We start from the raw sequence: 15,037 nt of genomic DNA, 5'->3' as shown, positions 1-15,037 counted from the left end.
CCTGAGCAAGTTGAGTAGAATATTGCGACGGAAAACCCTATAAGTCAGTGAGGACAGCTAGAAACCGAACACATACCCTATCAAGCCAACCCATAAACAAGAGCACTAGAGTTGCGTAGACACCTTGTTTTCTCACTCACTTTGATTTTCAACAGTCGAAACACACAGTTGAAGAGAGCAAAGAGCCTAGTTGTGCACAGTACACTGAAAAGAATACACACGCATACACACGCACAGAGAGAGGGTAAGTTGAGGATTGGTTGTAATTAACAAGGAACTCACTCAGACATAAAACCTTGAAGGAACCCACCAGTAAGAGAAGATCCCAAGACATAGAAGGGTGATCGAATCCCCAAAAGTAGGACCAAGCAAAAAACACAGCTAGAAAGCCAGAGCAACAAGGATAGACATTATCGTGGAAGTGGATCTACCCGGCCTTATCAACTTGATCAAAAACTTGGTAGAACATGAAGTCTTGGAGATGGAAGAGGGCATCTTAGGCCATAGAGAACTTGGCCTAGGAGATTTTCATGAGGCCTTCTAGTAGTTAATGAATAAATATGATGCTCAAATTTGGCTAGAACACTATGGTAGACCTATAGAGGACATCATAGCAGATCTTGAGGAGGAGAGGAAGCTGGCACGCAGGACTCTGCAAGGCCTATCTGCGTACAACTAGGATCATCAAACCAGGAGCTTGTGCAAGAGCATGGAAATGCGAGAGATCTAGAGCGTGCTAGCCCTAGCAGGCAGAAATCAATCGAAGAGTCTTTGGAAGGGGAGCTCCATTGGCTCTCTCGTCACCTAATGACACTAAGCCGCCCATCCCTAGGATGGAGATAAATCCTACTTGTATCCCTAGACCACTTAGACCCTACGTGACCCATCCATTGAGCGATACTCCAGTCCACTATGTGGACGACCCTAGCAGCAACACACCTTATGTAAACCCATATGTATCATATGATGAACAAGGCAATGCAATTGTCACTCGGGACACATTTCTTTGCGCTGCCCCAAGAGAGAGCAAGCTAATAGAGACAAGGCTGACCGAAGATGCATTGAGTGTGGAATCACTAACCTCTTTGTCAATTTCCCTAGATGGAAACCATCCTCTAGTTTGGCAAATAAGCCACCAGTTCCATCGGGGTTGTTCGATGTTGAGACATTCGATGGGGAGGCCATGCCTATCCCATTCCATGTCATGACCTGTGTGCAAACAAAGAAGGCCGACATATCATTGCCAGGGCCTAGCAACCTTGATGCAACCTTAGTTGGAAAGAAGAGTCAGACACGGAGGAAGAAAAAGCCAGACACTAAGGACACTTTAAAAACCGAGAGTGCCACAATGCTGCATGCTGGAAGGAAAGTCAATGATGCATAGGAAGAAATGTTAGCTCCACAAATGACTGAAAAAGGAAGCGCTAAGGTTGGGGAGTACCCCAACCCAAAGCACCAACTCGAAGCCATTAAGAAGATGAAAGAGTGGGTGAAGGAGGCTCAAGAGCACCTAAAAGACGCTGAGCCCATACTAGAAGACTAGATCGATGATCTCTCAAGCATAAGCATGCCATTCTCTCTCCCACAACCAAATCAAGGGAGCTGATGGCACCACAAATAGGGCCGCCTAGTGATGGGACCTAAAATGGATTGGCACTTTCTAAGGCACTAGCCGGACCTCATGCACTCAATAGAAAACCCCACCACATGGCCTCGCGGGCCAGGAGCGTCTGTCGAGGGATACACTATCCTAAACACTAATCACTGCATGTTTATAGTCTGTAATCCAACAAAGGTTCCCTATCCCCCGTCTCCTCAGAGGGAGATTATACATATATCGACAATAAATGCAACATATCAGAGACACAAGGGCACCCCACCAGCTGATTGCTGTGGCTCTACTGTAGCTCTCCTACATCTTGGGGATTGGCCCTCGATGCGCTGCTTCCACACATAGACACATTCGAAACAAACTCCCCTCTTAGTGCCAATATATTTAACATTTTAGGAATGCACTTATCCTCACTTATCCATCCCCTTTGACCCACCGTCTAGACCTACAACTGGGTTGCTCACTCTCTCTACGTGGGTCAAGTCCTAAAGAAACCAAGTGCTATGCATCCAAGGGCTTGTAATTGATACCATTTAACGATGCTTGATGCAAATGTGTATATGATTAAGTGCTCAAACAATTGGAAAAAATAGCCTCGTGCATTGTGCAAATCCATTCTTTTCATGTTTCCATACACTAACGCGTAATTGTTGCGATGAGAGAAGACACCGAGCCTTACACTCATGTTGTACTTCCCTTTATTTAACTTAATGTCATCCTATGTGAATAATGCAGAAAATACATCATATTTTATATTATAGTTTAGCACTCAAACTTCCCTCCTCCCCTATCGTTTAAGGTTTTGCCTTGTTGCATAGGTAAAGGGTGATTTCATGTGTATTTCACACGAAATAAGCAGTCACAAAAACATATAAATGGGGATAAATTGAGGCAAACCCTCATGCTTTATCCTCATTATACACTCACAGACACATCCATAATTTTCCATAATTTTTCTCGTCCATTCCTTATTTTTTTCCCTTTTAAAAAGTAAATTTCCCCATTTTTTTCTTATTTATTATTAATAAAAATGGAAGAAAATTAGCATTATTTTAGAGCTGTGGCTCTTGAGTCCTTAAACAGCAAACATGTAGATTTTATTGGTGTTTTGTTTTATGGTTTTCCAATTTTAAGCCCAAAAATCCCATTTTTACTCTAAAAACCATGCTTTTCGGATTTTTTCCATTTATTTTCCATATTTTAAGTGTATATTTCCCAAAATTTTTATTATGAAAGACTAAATCCAACAGGAAACATTATGTCCATCAATTTTCAGCCCATATGAACATTGCTAACCTCATCAAATGCGAAAAAAGAGCCATTTTCTTTGTAAAAATGTCATTACCATGTATCTTTTATTATTTCGGGTTTTGAAACTTGTTGCGGGTCTGCAAATTAGGCCCCATTTGATGCTCAGTCCGCCTCCACACTGCCATATTCAGCCCACCTTCTGTTTGGAAGCAATTTGGTACCGCGCTGGACGAGCATTCACCAACCGGGCTTCATTTTTCTTCACACACAGGAACTGCCCCTTGCAGGAGAGAGAGGGAGGAGAGAGAAATACTGAAATCTAATCTCCACAACTGGACAGCCATTTGAGAAGCAGTCTAGAGTGATGGAGAGCAAAGATCAAGAGTAGAGCAGGCATGTTATCGGTTGGGGGGGTTGCTTACAACCCCCATAACCCATCCTCAACGATTGGAGATGACGACCTCTTCCTGCACACCACGTGAAAATCGGCACCCCCCCCAACAAATTCATTTTTTTTGGGGGGCTCCCTAAAGTGAGATCCCAAAGGTCATAACCTTTTGGCTCTTCTAAAGTCCTTTCACACTTGCCTTTGAAATTGGCCTCCCGGGCACTCCCATTTTCGCATGCGGTGTCCAAATTGCAGTCCTGGGCATCTCTCTTGAAGTTATCCACTGTCGGGCATCTCCCAGGGTCTCGTCTGACATGCCAAATAATTATGAAAAATCATCAACTGTCATCAAGTGGGTCTTTTAAGCCTTTTTTGGGCATTGCCGCTTAAAATCGTACTAATTGCCACCGCCGCCTTCAACGAAGTCTATTTTTTCCCTGAAATTTGGAAATTTTGGCTATTTTTAAGCACTTCTCGGCATAAAAAATCATCTGTCATTGGCAACCATGGGATAGGGCAACTTAGTCCGTCAAATCCCACGAACAAATCTGCACATAAACACAATCACAAAGAGCATCAAGCTGATACACAATAGATACACAACAAAACACATCACAGCTCTCACCCTACCCCCTTGTCAAAACCAAGGCATGAAATCCACAAGGAGTAGGCCTAGCATAATATGATAGAAAGTCGAAAGCTAGTCACTAACCAACTGCTCCAACACAACCAAGCTAACAAGAACCATCAAAGAGGTCATCCTCAGTGGCGGTCTGAACTACCTACCTAACTAAGGACAACTCAATTAGGAGCTCCTACTAGGTGAGGACTCCTATAGCCTGATCAACAAGTATTATCTTTTAGCACATTGGGTCTTTAGTCTCTTATTTTCCATACTCGGGCGTGTAAAAAGGAGGGAGCTGAGGGTAGTGACCCAAGGAGAGCAAGGCATCGGCCTTAGGTCCTATCTCGACACCCAAGAACCTACCAAGCCCGCGCAAGGTGACACTTAATCCTTTTCTAATGCTCACTTTTATTTTCACTCCAACCTTCTTTTATTCTTTGTTTTTCAGCTAGATGCCACCTCTAGGAAGACAAGGCATTAGCCCTGGGTCTTGTCTCGTCCCCAGGCACCTACTAGGCCTTCACAAGGCGATAAACAATAGCTCAAGGATTTTTATTTATTTCCATTTCTAAATTTTATAGGGGTTAGAACCCTTTTTACACACCTCCGTATATTCATATATTGTCTTTCAGATATTTAGGGGTTTTGTCTCTTTCCATCATTATTTTAGTAGGCTTCTCTAATTGCCTCACAACTAACAGGAATACCTAGAACAGCCATCTAGCAGGTCAGCATAATAGGGTCACTAGAATTCCCATCTAAAACATGTTTTACAATGCTTGACAATGCCTTGCAAGAGGCAAATGACTACATAGACCTCCCCCAGACACACAGAGCCTAAACCTGGGACTTCATGCCTTGATTGCCGGTCCCCAACAAACAAAAGAAAGTAACCCTTACATGTACATATATCATTAATTGCTTAAGGGAAAAGACTCGAAAAGGGGACGAAACCACTTGGAATGGCCACAAGAAGCTCCTTTGCAGAAAAGGCTCCCTCCAATGACTTCCTCAACATGTATGATGCAATCTCTATAACAAAAAACCATTAACTGTACTTGCACTAAACAGACAAATGGCCCTCTTGGCCTAAAGAAATAGCACATTTCACTACGAACTAGCTGGCCCTCTTGGGCTAAAGAAATCAAGAAAACCTGCTCATATAGGTCCCTCCTTGGAAGAAGGCAAATATACAAACACATACTCCACTCCAAGGGGAAAGTCAGGGCGCTCAGCCCTAAACTAAATGCATCAAGTTATAACCCATACCTCTTGCATATACAACAAGAGGCGTACACATAACATGTCGTTGAATCAACCTATGGGTCCAAGATAATAGTGGTAGATGGGTCTCGACTACTCTTCTCATTTCCCATATCAACCATCGCCTGCCATATAACGTGTGGCCTGATAACATTCCCCACAAGCGACCGGGCCCCGTCTCATTATCAATAACAACATCCAGACTAGGAACATAGTTGAAAAGAGGTCCTCCTCATAAGCAAAATTGGCTAATGAATCCGAAAAACTGATTCCAATAACGTGGAATGAGCTGAAGAGATATGCTCTCAAATTCATCAAGTAGGGTTATAGCAGTTCGATGATACATATGAAGGAGAGGATTCCGGACTGTACATGTCCCATTAAGTTGATTTAAGATGAGTTGGGAATCCCCTTTTACTAACAACGCCTAATGCTAGATTTCTTAGCAATATTCAATCCCATAACCAAGGCTTTATGCTTTGCCATGTTGTTAGTGAATTCCATCCCGAGATAAGCAACTAATTTCATTGTAACTCTACATCGGGAATCTCAGATAACTACTCCAACACTCCCTTTCTATTAGGCCCCTTGGACGCTCCATCAAAGTATAATGTGTACGTCCACAATGGGTTTACATAGCCAACCATCAAGAACTCCCCTATTCATGATTATGATAATTAAAATTCAACATTTTTAGAGGATGAACAGACGGCTCCATCCCACCTTCTTCATTAAACTCAACAAGGATGCTTGTTAAGATTTGTAAATAATGATGGTAGAAAACTTTAATCTCCCACACAAAGGTACCGTCTTCTTGCTCAACCACTTTGTATCCCTTGCTCCACCAGATAAGAAAGAAAAATAGAACAATGTAGGACAAGAGATCTAGGAAATAGAGGATGCAAAAGTACGTCGTCATGAAGAAGAAGCGTAGATGTTGCCACTCCGATAAGAAAAAGGGAAGATAAAGTGGGTGTGGCTCCATTTTCCAGTCAATTGGAAAAGCCTGTGGATCATATCAAAGAGTAAGATTTGGTCAAAGACCTAGACACCTTTAAACCAAACCTAACCTTTTGACAGTTTTTGATGATGTCTCCCCATTGTTGAAAAAGATTTAAAAGCATATTGATGAGAAGATGCAACCTAAGGATTGCTCCCCCAACAACAACAAAGTCCAATAGAGCCTTCAAACGCGTGAAGAAAGTAGATGTGGCCAACAACTTCCTGGATCCTAGAACCCCAAAGATTGGCATATGGATAGAAGTAGATGCATTGATTGATGGAGGCTCATCAGTAAACATAACGACGGATGTGACAACAAAGGATCTAGGTTTGCAAGGAATGCAATCTACACAGTGGCTTATTAGATTGTAGACCAAAGAGGAATCAAAACCATTGGGCATCCTCCCATACATAAAAACAACCCTTGCAGGAAGAGACTATTGGATGACATATTTGGTGGTTAAACCAAATTCTTATGGGACCTCATACCCTTTGCTATTGGGAAGACCTTGGATTTTTGAAGAAAGAACAAGGACGGATTGGTTCAAAGGAACCCTAAACCTAGGTAGAGGACCATATAAAGTGGTGTTCAAGTTGTATGGATCGCAAAAAGGCAATGGATCTACGTCCATCAAAGTCATTACAGACTCCTCCAATGAAGTAACACATGGTACATTAGGAGAAAAAGAGGCTATCAAACAGATCTTTCCCAAGAAAATAGAGGCACAATCCTTAATAGTGGGCAATGTAAGCCAACTATCGAAGGAAGAAAAGTCTTTGTCCATGGGAGAATATCTCCTGCCTAAACCCGAATTGACTTTTGAAATCACCTCTGACAACGAAATAGAAGCATGGATGTATTGTTCTCCCTGTTATATATAGTCGCAGAGTCAAAAATATAGGCAGAGTTAGAAGTAGAGACAGAGGCAGAAGCAGAAGCAGAGGACATAATAGAGAGCTTGTTCTTCTCTTACAGAACACTGACAGATGTAGAAACATAACCTAAAGAGGTCGAAAGTGATAATGCATATGAAGATTATGAAAGCAAGCTAGAAGGATCTATCCTACTCACAGAAGGCAGAGATGAGAAAGACGTTCCTAATATTCCTGAAGCCTTAGAAGTAGAAGATCCCTTTCTGTTGTTTGACAGAATGATTGTGGTATCCTTTGGATTGATCCATGAATCATGTCATGCGCAAAGCATCTATAAGAAATGGATTAGGAAGAATAGGCCTTCCTTTAGTAGTGGCTCTTGTCATCCAAATTTAACCTTCCTTAAAGAAGATGATGATGATGCACCTTGCCAACAACCCCCAGTTCTGCAGCTCAAACAAAACATAGGAAGTTCATGTTATGTGACATTCTTGGATGCATCTTCAGAAGATGAATTCTTGAGCCAAAAAGTAACTCATCCCCAACCCAAACTTGAAACCTCCATTTTAGCCTCCCAAAGAGCAAGCTAAGCCTCCATTAAAAGACAACAGTAGTTCTAGTGCATCATCAGAAGATGAGACCACTCCCTTGAAGGAGTTGGAGCTCTACCTAGAAGCAATCTTTGGGACATTTATCCGTGAAGTGGAAGGTGAAAGGCAATTGACGTTCCTAGATGATGTTGATACTAAACGTCACCTGAAAGTGGGTCTAAATCTTCCAGGAGAGGAACTATTGGTCATGCGAAACTTATTAAAGGAGAACTTAGACATGTTTGCATGGTTTTATAAAGGTCTAAAGGCGATTGATCCCACAGTGTGCCAACACTACATCGATCTAGAGCTTGGTGCCAAACCTGTGAGGCAAAGACAGAGGCACATGAATCCCAATCATTCTGCTGTAGTGAAGGCTAAATTATTGAAGCTCCTTGAAGCTGAGTTCATTTATCCCATGGCTAACAGTGAATGGGTTTCACCCATTGTAGTCTACCCAAGAAGAACATGAAACTTCAAATATGTGTGGACTTTTGAAAGCTGAATTCCAAGACGAAGAAGGATTATTTCCCTATCCCTTTCATAGACCAACTATTGGAGATAGTGATAGGTCATGAGCTCTATTCCCTCTTGGATGGATTCAATGGATACAACCAAGTCCAGATCGCAGAAGAAGACCAATCTGAAACAACCTTCACAATAGAATGGGGAACCTATGCTTACAGAGTGATGCTGTTTGGGCTCTATAATGCTCCTGCTACCTCCAACAAGTGATGATGGCTGCCTTTCAAAACCATTTGCATGATTTCATTGAGGTGTATCTTGATGAATTTTATGTCCATAGCCTAGCATTAGGGACACCTAGAGCAATGTTTTGATAGATGCCGAGAGTATGGGATTTCTCTCAACCTCAACAAATGTGTATTTGGTGTCTCATCAGGAGTTCTTCTGAGCCACATTGTCTTTGCACAAGGGATAGCAATAGATCCTACAAAGATTGAGAATATTACTGCCTTGAAAACCCCAACTAACCTTAAGAAATTGAGGGGATTTTTTGGCCATGTGGGCTATTACAGAAGGTTCATTGCACACTTTGCGACGAAGGCAGATCCTTTGTATAAACTCCTAGGAAAATATGCCAAGCTTACATGGACCACTGATTGTGATGAGGAATTTAATATCCTAAATAGTATTTGATTGAAGCACCCATCCTGCAGCCTCCTGATTGGATGAAGGAGTTCCATGTTCACACTGATGCATCAGTTGAAGGCCTAGGTGTAGTTTTATGCCAAAAGGGCCCCTCTAAGTTAGATCAACCAATCTATTATGCAAGTCAGAAAGTAACCGACAGAGAGCAGAACTACACAGTGACAAAGCTTGAGTGTCTAGCAATGGTGTTTGGTTTGGAGAAGTTTCGAGATTATCTACTATCGATACATTTCAAATTATACGTGGACTATGAAGCCCTTTCCTTCGTGATGAACAAGGCCGATGTGAAGGGAAGAATGATGAGATGGCTCCTTTTGTTTCAAGAGTTTGACTTTGAAGTGGTTACCAAACCTGGTTGCTCTCATATCCTGGCTGATCACCTTTCGCATCCCTCAAAGCAATGATAAAGAAGAGCAAGATGATCCAGACCTTCCTGATGCTTTCTTGTTTCTGGTCGAAACAATTACCCCACGGTACATAGACATAGCGAACCGCTTGGCAACCCAACATTATCCCCCAGGTATCTCGAGTAATGAGAAGAAGAAGCTTCTATTGGAATCATCCCCCTACACCCTATTAAGTGGTGCTCTGTATGAAAAAGGCAAGGAGGAAGTCTTGCAAAGATGTATTGTAGGAGAAGAAATCGGCATAGTATTGAAAGCATGCCATGACGAGCCATGTGGTGGACACTTTGCAAGAGAAGAAATAGCCAAAAATGCCTTACAAGATATTGTGGCCAACTTACGATTATTGAAAACGGTGCGATGCTTGTCAACAAATGGGAAAGCCTACCAAATCCAGTGCCATGCCCTTGCAATGCATTCTCCCCCTAAAGCCATTCGAGAAGTGTGGGATTGATTTTGTGGGCCCCATTGATTCGCCAACCACAAGGAAGAAGAATAGATACATCTTGGTCTTTTGTACAGACTACATAACAAAGTGGTGTGAAGTTAAAGCTCTGAAGTGGGATGATGGTAATAGCGTGACCTTGTTCCTATACAAGAACATCATCATCTGTTTTGGTAGTCCCCTAGAGCTTGTCAGCGATGACAAAGGTACCCACTTCCTTAACAAAATCATGGAAGAATTGACAGAACTGTATAAGATCTGCCATCGCAAGTCCACCCCCTATTACCCTAGAGCCAATGGCAAAGTTGAAGTAACCAATCGCATCCTCAGCTTGATCCTAATGACAAGGACGATTGTCGCATATCGCCGTGATTGGGATGATCAACTTATAGAGGCCCTCTGGGTGTATAGAACCTCACATAAGGCAGGTACAAGACAAACTTCTTTCAAGCTGGTGTATGGAACAAAAGTCGTATTTCTTATTGAACTCGAGCTACCCTCTATATGCATGGCCATCAATGAATGCTTGGGAGATGCTGAGTCCTTGCAACACCATCTCTTGCATTTGGAGTGCCTTGATGAGATCGGTAGGATGGCCCTACACTGCATGGAAGCCACGCAAGCTTGCAAAAAGGTCTATCATGACAGCTTCATCAAGCAGAAGGAGTTCAAGGAAGGTGACTTAGTTTTCACTTATGATTTCTAATTTGGCAAGTTTCTAGGCAAGCTTCAACAACGATTGATGGGTCCTTATAATGTACTTGCTGTCAATCTGAATGGCTCCGTCCAAGTCCAGACAGTTGATTCCTTTGATGATCCTTTCCTGATTAATGGCTATCACCTGAAGAAGTACTTCCCTCCCTGGGGAACTTGACAATCACAGTTGACCCACCCTTTCCCTTTTGGGAGTCGCACTGCCCTTCTCCTTGTGCTACTAATAGCCATTATGCTCTTATTTATGCGATGATATCCTTCTGCTAGCTCCCCCCAGATACCTCCTATCCTTACTCTATTATCCTTGCATTTGATCTAGCAGTGGTGGTGAGGATGGTCGTGACACATGGTATTTATACCATTCTCTTTATTAAAGAAAAAAAGAGAAAAAAATGATATATCGATCATGGGAGAAAATGACTTAAGGTCCCTGTCATGCCAACTATTCTTCAAGAAAAGGTGGAAACAACCTTGGGAGTAGGAAAGAAGAGAGAAAAAAAAAAAAGTAAATTTAAAAAGAAAAAATAAACAAACTACTATGGGAGAAAAGGAAGCAACTCCCTGTCATAGTAGGCCTTGTTCGAGAAAAGGTGGTAAACACCCTTGGGCAAGAAGCTAGTTGTGGAAAAGGTGGTAACACCCCACAGTCTAGGATAGCCAAATCCTCAGTAGGCACTTTTTCACAAGAAATTCCAAAGCCACCTCCCTTGGTGTGATGTCTCTGTACTCCCTATAGAACATGTGATTCCCTCACACATACGATGTGATCCTCAGAAAATCTACAATACTAGAGATATGGGTTACCTCTCTAGGTCCGCCTCATCTTCAACACCCTGATGACAATAACAGACGAAGCGATCTTCATCGACAAACAATTGTGTGATGCAAGATTTCATCCTAACCAGATGGGGATGTGAGTATGGGTTGCCCTCTCCATTTTTCAATAGAGTGTGAGACAGAGGGTGGGGTGAGTGACTAGTCCTTACCCTTTATATTTAACAATGAGATGCGATGTGTGAATGGAGTGTTGCATGCAGGGGTTGGGCCTCTCAATGCACCAAGCATGATCGCTTCCTGTATACTGCACTATAAGGCTCCTTGGCCTTCCTTCTCGCACTGTATGCTTGCACAAGGTGGGATGCACAGTTGCACCATCAACAAGGAATACAACCTCTACACAAGTGACTGTGAGGATTTTATCAATGGGTTTTAAGAATGGGCTACCATCATATATCTATCAAGAGAGTGTGAGATAGAGGGTTGTTAAGTGTGACTAGTGTTTCCAAAATTAATTATCGAGAGGCGAGGATTGAGGGATGTTACAACAATGGAGTAAGGTATGTTTTCTTTTCCCTTTGCACCCACAAGATTAGTCTCTGCCATCATTACCAAACACATCATCCTCTTCTATACACTGCACAACAAGGCTTCTTGTCCTTCTTGCTTGAACCTATGCCAGATCCTTTACAAAATTTATTATGACTTTCTATTGTTTATAAGATGTGTTATTGGATAATGGTGTTTTCCTTTAGTTGCATTCTTTCTTAGATACATGTGATAAGTTGGGATCATGGTTAGGGTGGATTATTGAAGATACTAATGAAGATTGACTTAAGCTCTTTAATGAACTTATATTACCTCTTTCTTAGGTCATGAGGGCTCTTTCTTATTAAGTGTGGGGATATGTTGATGGGGATATGTTGAATGCTGAAATGACTAGATTTTTTGGTTGATTTTTTTGAAGGCATGAATGGTTGATTTTGATGGATTTTGAGTGATGATTAGTTGTTTTGAAAGTTTTTGAGAGTGTTTTGGATAATACTGATTATGTTTTGGAATCTCATGATGATTCTTAGTAGAAATATGAGGTTTTGTGATGTTCTGATGATAGGTTCTGTTGAGGTTTTGATTGGTTCTGATACCTTCTGTTTTGTTTTGATTTTCTTTTGTATGAAGCACGGATTGATGATTGATGAAGGTTGAGGTTTTTTAAAATCTTATTAAATAGTTTTTGAAAGTTTGGAATGGTTTTACTATGAGTTATGAGGTTTTGATGTTTTCTGTTAACATTGTGTAACCCTCTGTTGAGCTTCTGTAGGGCCTCTATTTCTGTTATGTTATGTTTTGTACTTCTGTAAGTGTTCTGTGGAATGTATATGTGACTTTGGAAAAGTTTTCTAGCCTTGTAAAGAGGTGAATGTAAGTTCAAAAGAGCTCAAGGAAGTGGAAGAAGCAGTTGCTGAAGACTCAAGAGAATACTGGAGTGAAGTGACAATGACGAGCTATGAAGAGTCACTGTAGTGGCTTTGGTGACCTTTCATATCACACACACCTCTTGGAAGGGCCACCCACAACCTAAGAAGGATTATTATGAGTGATTGTTGATTATTGTAGTGAGGAGATGATATACTATTGATTGAGAGAGAAAGAGAGAGTCAGAGATAGCCAATTCTATCAAAACAATGTATCTATCTATGAGAGATTGAGAGAGAGGACTATGAAGATAATGAAGATGAATCATATGTGATTATTTACATTTAAAAGTGTTGTATTATTTTGTGTTTTTGTTAGTTTTGATGGATTCTATGAAGATGTTGAAGATTATGGTTAATTCTATCAAATGTTGCGTGAAGATTTGCTCTTTTTCCTTGTTGTGGTTCTCTAAAGAATGAAACAAAAGCTTGTTGATGTTACAAGATATATTTTCTTATAGTAGAAACCTCTTCTCCTTGGTGTCTCTCTTGGGGCTCCAAAGCCTACGTGACAGAACCAACCCCGTCACATTTCAAGTCTTGAAAAATAGACGAGAGCTCCTAGAAATCCTAGGATATTTGATAGACAAGTCAGATGGCAATTGAGCAACAAATCTCAAGCCACTCCAAGATCTCTTAGATGAGCGTGAATGGACATGGTATAAGGTACACGATTTAAACTTGAGGTACAATTGGGCTTTAACCCTAGAACAGCAAGAAGAGATATATCAGAACTTGGAGAATGATGAGAAACCGGACAAAGACAGCTCTGATGAGGAATACGAGGATTGATATTCCTTTGGAGATGAGAGAAAAAGGGAAATATATATGATAGAATATGACATTGGGGAATTTATAATCAAACAAATGCAAGTAGACTCCAGACCACACAAGCAGAGTGCCCTTAGAGTAGAGAAAGGATTCAAACACAAGGACCGCAATTGAACTTGGTTGGAGTACACAAGCACAATCGACTATGAGAAGGGAGGCCTAACCCAATCGAGTGATGCACCACTGCTGTGAATGGAGTCACCTTCTGAGCTACGACCACTAGGAGAGAGCCCCTCTTCTAGTGAAGACAGAGAGTTTGATTTTGAGTCGAAAGTCAACTCAGATAGTGATCCTGAAATACCTCGACCTCCCAAGCCTAGATGCACTAGGGGGGACCTACCCATCCACCTAAGATGCTGACGATTAAGGGAGGAACGATGGACGTTGCCCAAAGATTCACAAAGAGAAGAGCAGCAAAAACCGTGAGACCTATGTAAGCGATTCACGAAGTTCAAAAAGGGAGATAGGGTGGTGAGCTTGCTGGGAGCCAAATGACAGGGGCAAGCAAGTGAACCAATCGAGGGAGGCCAAGAGGTCAATTTAGCTAGGGAAGGGGAGACCCCACGACTTATCTTTATAGTCGATGACTTGGTAGAGCAAGATGAAGCAAGTCTTGTTACTCTCTTGCAAGAATATATAGACATCTTTGCTTGGTCCCTAGAAGAGCTCAAAGGGGTGGGGACCCAAGTGTGGTGACTCATAACATACCCATGAAACCTGATGCAATATCTGCCAAAGTAGTGACCATAACCCATTAATTCAAAGCACACTCACAATGTTAAGGAATAAATCGATAAACTAATGAGAGTGGGATTCATCTACAAAATTGAACACACAGACTAGGTTTTTCCCATAGTCATCGTGTTAAAGAAGAATGGAAAGATTAGAGTGTGTGTCAATTACAAGAAGGTAAACATGGAAACAAAGAGAGATAACTATCCATTGCTGTATACCGAGAACATGCTCAAGAGTGGCTGGCAAAGAGGCCTACAGTTTCTTGGATGGGTTCTCTGGATACAATTAGATGCAAGTGCATCCTAACAATAGGCATAAGACCGCATTTGCCATTGAATGGGGCATCTTCACCTACATAGTCATGCCTTTTGGTTGACTAACGAGCCAACTACCTTTCAATGACTGATGTGCACTATATTCAAGGACATGCTTAGGAAGGAGCTAGAGGTCTTCATGGATGACCTGTATGTTCACTCTACTTGGAGGGAACACTTAGATAGGCTCTGAGTGGTCTTTGCATGGTGTTGACTGTATCACCTCTCATTGAATCCCTTGAAGTGCTAGCTTTGGGTAAAACATGGATGCATCCTAGGACACGTGGTATTGAAGAATGAAATTGCCACAGATTTCTCAAAGATCAGGGTCATCATCGACCTTCCACCACTACAAGGGCGTTCAGTGCTTCTTAGGACATACAGGGTATTATCGACGGTTCGTGTTGAACTATGCATTGATTGCTAGATCTCTATACAAGTTGTTGATCATATTTGAATGGACTAGAGAATGCCAATGCGCATATGAGGAATTGAAAAAGGCTCTGTCCACAACACCAATTCTATGAGCCCCAGATTGGACACTCACATTTCATGTGGACATCAATGC

Source organism: Lygodium microphyllum, chromosome 2, assembly GCF_053477565.2.
Source record: "Lygodium microphyllum isolate KBCC chromosome 2, Lygodium_microphyllum_v1.1.10, whole genome shotgun sequence".
NCBI lineage: Eukaryota > Viridiplantae > Streptophyta > Polypodiopsida > Schizaeales > Lygodiaceae > Lygodium > Lygodium microphyllum.
The sequence above is the reverse complement of the archived record's forward strand: the minus strand, read 5'-3'. Positions refer to the sequence as shown.